Raw genomic sequence first — 6,608 nt, 5'->3', positions numbered from 1 at the left:
GCTTTCCGGGAAACTTCCCAGAAGGTCACCCATCCCAATACTACTCCAAGTCAAGCACGCTTAACTGTGGAGTTCTTATTGAACGGGCTCCCGAAAAGAAGATGCATCTTGTTTTCGGGATCCCGTTCCATAAGAACTCCACAGTTAAGCGTGCTTGACTTGTAGTAGTATTGGGATGGGTGACCTTCTGGGAAGTTTCCCGGAAAGCATGCGAGTGAGGTCAAAGCATGCTGAAAAGACCCGTGTTGGTTTGTGGGGTCAGTCTATCATCCTGAAAGCATTCTGGGGCGTTACAAATGGTATCAGAGCCATACCTCTCCCAGTACGATGTGGTTCGAGGACGAACCATGCGGAAGCTGGTGGGCATGTAACACCCGAGGCCGAAGAAGGCGAGGGTTGGTTGCACCGCATGGAACACCTGAGGCCTAAGATGGCAAGGGTGGTCGCCACATCGGAATGAGAGGGATTCTAAGGCTGTGCAGGTAAGGGACTGCATGGTTGAAGGAAAGCTTATAAGGATTGATGGGTACTACCTATATCAACAAGATGCATCTTCTTTTCGGGATCCCGTTCCGTAAGAACTCCACAGTTAAGCGTGCTTGACTTGGAGTAGTATTGGGATGGGTGACCTTCTGGGAAGTTTCCCGAAAAGCATGCGAGTGAGGTCAAAGCATGCTGAAAAGACCCGTGTTGGTTTGTGGGGTCAGTCTATCATCCTGAAAGCATTCTGGGGCGTTACAAATGGTATCAGAGCCAGACCTCTCCCAGTACGATGTGGTTCGAGGATGAACCATGCGGAAGCTGGTGGGCATGTAACACCCGAGGCCGAAGAAGGCGAGGGTTGGTTGCACCGCATGGAACACCTGAGGCCTAAGATGGCAAGGGTGGTCGCCACATCGGAATGAGAGGGATCCTAAGGCTGTGCAGGTAAGGGACTGCATGGTCGAAGGAAAGCTTATAAGGATTTATGGGTACTACCTATATCAACAAGATGCATCTTCTTTTCGAGAGCCCGTTCCGTAAGAACTCCACAGTTAAGCGTGCTTGACTTGGAGTAGTATTGAGATGGGTGACCTTCTGGGAAGTTTCCCAGAAAGCGTGCGAGTGAGGTCAAAGCATGCTGAAAAGACCCGTGTTGGTTTGTGGGGTCAGTCAATCATCCTGAAAGCATTCTGGGGCGTTACAATATGTACTACTCTTAAGTTTGAATCTTGGAAGGTCTACCCCTAATCATCGGGTCCATGGAGGTGATTTGACATAGGTGGTCCAATTCTTGGAATGATTTCCCCTAATGAACAAGATCTTTAGGTGATATGTCTATGATCATTAGGATTTTCCCCTAATTGGAAAGATCCCTAGGTGATTTGTCCCTAGTTAGGAGCATCTTGAAATTGTTCGTCTTTGATCAGACCATTCTTGAGATTTCCATTTTTTAAAAGTAATTCTAACGCGATGCTCATGCAAGTTTTGAAATCAAAAATTGTTATTGAAAACATATATGGTGTGTACGGTGGATGAGTAGGATGAAGATGTGATGGAGCAATGTGGTTGGCAATGATTTAACAAATATTCAAAGGCAATTTAATAACAATTTTGCTGAGTGTGATTTCATAGTAAACCTAGCTTCAACTGGTTTTTTAAGGGTTGTAATGTGACTTGGTTCACAGTTTAAGAAACAAAGTATATAAGGCTTAAATTTTAATTTTAACCCACCCATTCTCCTTTGACGTTCTCCACTCCTAAATCCAATTAACTCAACAAACGCATTCAGTCTACAAGAGAATTTTGGTAGTCATGATGATGGAGGCATGTAGAACAGGTGAGACCCTTAAATTTCTCAAAGTTAGGTACTTCGAATTTAGGAGGGAGAGTCACATATGGAACCAAGAACATCTCGAGAGCATCAAAGTGTAGTTTCCCTTGGTGTAGTCTGAGACTTGAACTGAAAACCTTAAGATCAACATATGTCCGCTCCTTCTTGTCTTCTTCTATCCTATCCACTTTTCCACTTTTCTTGAGTTGCTCTACTGCTTGATCAAGATTCCTCTTCAGACGGTTCTTCTCACATGAGACTTGATTAAATTTTTTCTCTAAGTCTTCTTTTTCTTTCTTGAGTTGAAGGATAGTTGCATTGAGTGTATCCGCTTCTTCCATAGAGATAAGAACTGGCACAAGCGCCCTTAGTACGACTGGACGATTGAGGGTAAAAGACAGCTTCACTTCTCAGACCCTTTCTTTAATCCACTGAGCATAGGGTATTGCAACTTCATTTTTTGGACTTTTTAGAGTGTTCGTACTTTGATTGATCCCTTCTCAGCCGCGAATAACCCTTGCAAGTTTTGGATCTTCAACAGTTATGTCATATAGAACAAAGGCTTTTAATGATATGTCCTTGGGTTTGAATGCCAAAGGATAGCCAAGTTTCCTGATGGCTATAGTTGGGTTGTAATTTAAACACCCCCTGGAGCCTATGAGTGGCACATTAGAAAAACCTCCACAACTGATGATCATACCTTCTCGATTGAGGGTATTAGGGTACCATATGATGGAATTCTCGGTGAGCGAGACCAAATACTGAGACCAGACATCCCTACTCATAACATAAACCGCAGGCATGCTCTTGGAGATATGGGAAATAAACTACTTGTAGAGAAACGATGTACAAAACAACATTATACCCCCTCCTTTTTATGACGTAGGTGAAAGGTATAATATCCATCAGCAAGGAGGGCTGTTGTAAGATCTTCATCTTCAACTTTTACTACTAAGAACACACTTACGGCCATTAAGTCAACAAAATTCTCTTAACTAGGGAAGAGTACCAAACCAAAGATGAGGAGAACCATGATAGTATCCAAAGAATCCCATTTCCTAGCAGTTGTAAAGCCAATGACCATTTTCTCTCGGTATCTTTTAGGAAACCCTTGGAAGTTACCTTGAGTCTTGAGATTAGCTTCTAGGTCAGAGATGTTGATGTCTAAAGCTTTGGCCATTTACTTTAGTTTAGAAATTTGTCCTACCTTTCTGTAAGGATCACTTGTGGATATAGGATACTTTATGATCTTGTAGAATTCTTCAATGGTAGGGACTAGCTAATAGTCTTGGAACTGGAAGCACCTCAGTGTAGGATTATAGAATTGTGCCAAGATTTTTATAGCTTCCTTTTGTACTGGGATGGCCAAAAGGTCTAGGATTTTTCCATACTTGCAGGTAATAGCATCCCTTTGGTGTTTAGTCAACCTTTCGCTGTAGGCCTTCAGGTTTTCCATGTTTAACTCTCTTATCTTCATTAGAAATGTCTTTCTCTTGTTGGATTCCATTTATTTTCTTTTTGAATGCCTAGCAATAACTGATTTTGTCAAGATTCCTTGAAATGAATGGATGGATAAATATTTTAATGATATGATGATGCAAGTGTTTAAGGTCAAAGATAGATAGGTAGGGTAACATGAAAACAAGACCTAAATAAGGGAGTTTCCCCATGACAGGCTGATTCTAAATTTTCTACTACCCAATTCCCCTCACATGTAGGTTATAGGATTTTTGGATAAGGGATCATAGAGTCATATACTTTACCCAAATTCTAACCACGGTTAGGGGTTGGCCCTACCATGGTTACCCTTCGGGATAAGTCTCATCTTCGTGGGACCTTAGTACCGACCCTTGCGGATTGATAACATAAGGTCACCATAGGTGAAACGGGTTCTAGATAAAGGTTCCCAAAGTCATGGACCATATCTAGATTATTAACACAGCAAGGGCCGGGGCCCCACTGTGAAGACTAGTCTGAAATGATATACTATGAGTGGAGTCTTCATACCAATCAATGAGGTGGATACCCCCCAATTAATATGACATGACTACCGTTAGAGCTTCACATAGAAAATAATTCTCACATAGAAAATGATTCCCAACCAAGGATAAATATAAATAATAAAAGCAAAAAAGGTAAATAAAGGCAAGAAATAAAAAGAAACATATAAACAAAAACACAAAAACCCTAAAATAATATGGTAGGGTGGACTCTCTTTAGGAAAAGTCCCCAAGAGAGTCGTCAACTGTCGCGGTCGGAAAAATTACAGAGTCGTCACTGTATTTAATTTATTCCTAAAAAATGGGGAAATAACGATAAAACTCTAACGAGGGAGGATAAAACGGTCATCACAAATGAATATGGGTTCGGGAGTTTGTTAAGTAAAGTGAAGGTGTTAGGCACCCCCGCACATCCGTTGTACTCAACGAGAACCTTCTCTAGCCTAGGGTAAGTGTGTTTGTCTAAGGGATGTTTGCCTAATTATATATTTCTTGCTTTTAATTATATAAAATGAAAAAGGGTATTTACACAAGGTTAAAATGGAAAAGAAGTTAGTTAAATTTAGTTGAATCGTATTGGTTTCGCAACCTTGTGTCAACGTATTCTCATCGAGTGATGAGAAAATCAGAGTCTACGTAGTTCGAAGTTTTATTGGTTGGTTATTTTTATGGAACAATGTGAGGTCACCTTCGAGGATTAAACATATGCTTGTAACTTGCTCGCACAGTGGAGACCTAAGCATTGTTTAGTTCGCATTTACGGGATCAAATTATTCCTTTTGAATTAGGAGATCTTGGTTTTTGTTAAGTTAGATGAAAAAGAGAATTTGATTGGGTAAATATTTTTTATTCTTTTGAGTTTAATGGTTAATTGAGAAAATAAATTTGATTAAAGAAAGTGACATGTTTTTTATTTTTATTTTTTTTTAATATTTGAAAGTAAAAGATTTTTTTTTTTTTGATTTTATGATTTAATTAAAAAAATTAAAGCTAAGCTAAATTAAACCTAAATAACTTAAAGCCTAATTAAACTAAATAAAAAAACTAAGAACTAATTAGGATTATGGAACTTAAAAAAATAATTAACTAAAATATAAATTAAAATAAAACAAATTAAAACACATGATAAAAGAATTAATAAATCATGAAAATAGACATGAGGTGCTGAAAGGAATCGGTTTGGTTGTTATGGTGTTGCTTTTCAATATGTCTTTTTTGGATTTTAATTTTTTATAACTAAAAATTAGAACTAGATAAAATTAAAAAAACTAAAAAAACAAGAAAGAAAAAAAATCACATTATATTAGTTAAAAACAAATTATTCGGATTAAAAAGACTCATAAAACAATAAAGACTAACAAGCAAGGTGGTCATGAATCATGACAACAAGTATCATAGTCAAAGTTCAAACAAAAATTTGAGTATGCAAACATACTAAAATTTGAATTACAAAACTCAAATTCACATCAAAGAAGATGAAGTTACCAACCTGGAGTGTCGTGACACAATAAACTACTTCCTCCCTTCTTTTCTGTATCTTCTCTTCTTTGTGCTCTTCCTTTTCTCCTTTGGTGTGGGATTTTCTGCTTAGATTGATGGAGGGTTTATGGTTTTGTTGTTGTTCTTTAGTGTGAAGAGCAACAAATTTATGGACTGAATTTATGAATTGTGGATGATGAAAAAAATTGTAGAAAAGAGGTCTTTTATAGAAGAATTATAGGGTTTGAAATTAAATGTGATTCAACACTTTTTAGCATGATTTGTAGATTGAGATTTGTTTCATGTTTTGAGGTCCAAGTTTGTGAAAGAAAGAAAAGATTGTTGGACTTGTTTATTTTGATTGATTTGGTGATGAATAAAAAGATTAGATCTGATTTAGAAAGTTTTTTTTTTTTTTTTTTTGGATTTTTAGGTTGTGCATAAAATCAAAGATTTAAAATAAAAAATAAAATTTTTAAAAAAAAGCATAAAATAAAAAACAACAAAAATATTAAAATGCTAAAAAGATAAGTTAATATTTTACTTTTTGACCCTTTTTTTAATTTATTTTTAGATAAATTAACCAATAATAAAATAATAATAATAATATAAATCTAAATTTAACTAAAATTAATAGTATAAATCTGAAACCTATTAATAACATAATTCTATTCTAATCTAAAAATGAAATCTATTAAATATAAAAACTAAATAAAATAGTATTAAAACAAATAATAATGGTAAAATTAAAAATATGATCTAAACCTGAAAATAAAATAACAATGATGCTAAAATAAAATGCTAATAATAATGAAAAATAAATCTAATAATAAGAATGACAATGTAATAATAACCAAAATTTTAGTACTATTAATAATAATAAATTTCTAAAAATTATAATCCTAATAACTAAATAAAATCAAATGTTAATAATAATAATAATAATAATAATAATAATATATAATTAAAATTAATCCTAATAACTATAATAATTAAAATTAAAATTAAAATATAAAGTCTAATACTCTAATTCTAAAAACTATAATAATAAGAAAATAATATTAGTAATAAAAAATAAAATTTTAAAAAGTATTAATAATAAAATCAAACTCAATACCACACCCTCATATTCTTTACATAAGCTCTACTATCAAGTGTATCATATCATTTATTCGAAATAAAGTGGCACTAGAAAACATAAGGTAGTAAAATGCTCAGATACAATTGGGGTATCACACTAGCTCAGTAGATTTTAAATTGTATCAAATGGAGGTTAAATCAGTTTTTCTTAACGACTATATAAAGAAAAAGTGTAT

This window comes from Vicia villosa, linkage group LG6, assembly GCF_029867415.1.
Source record: "Vicia villosa cultivar HV-30 ecotype Madison, WI linkage group LG6, Vvil1.0, whole genome shotgun sequence".
In the NCBI taxonomy this organism is placed as follows: Eukaryota; Viridiplantae; Streptophyta; class Magnoliopsida; order Fabales; family Fabaceae; genus Vicia; species Vicia villosa.
Note: the sequence above shows the minus strand (reverse complement) of the source record.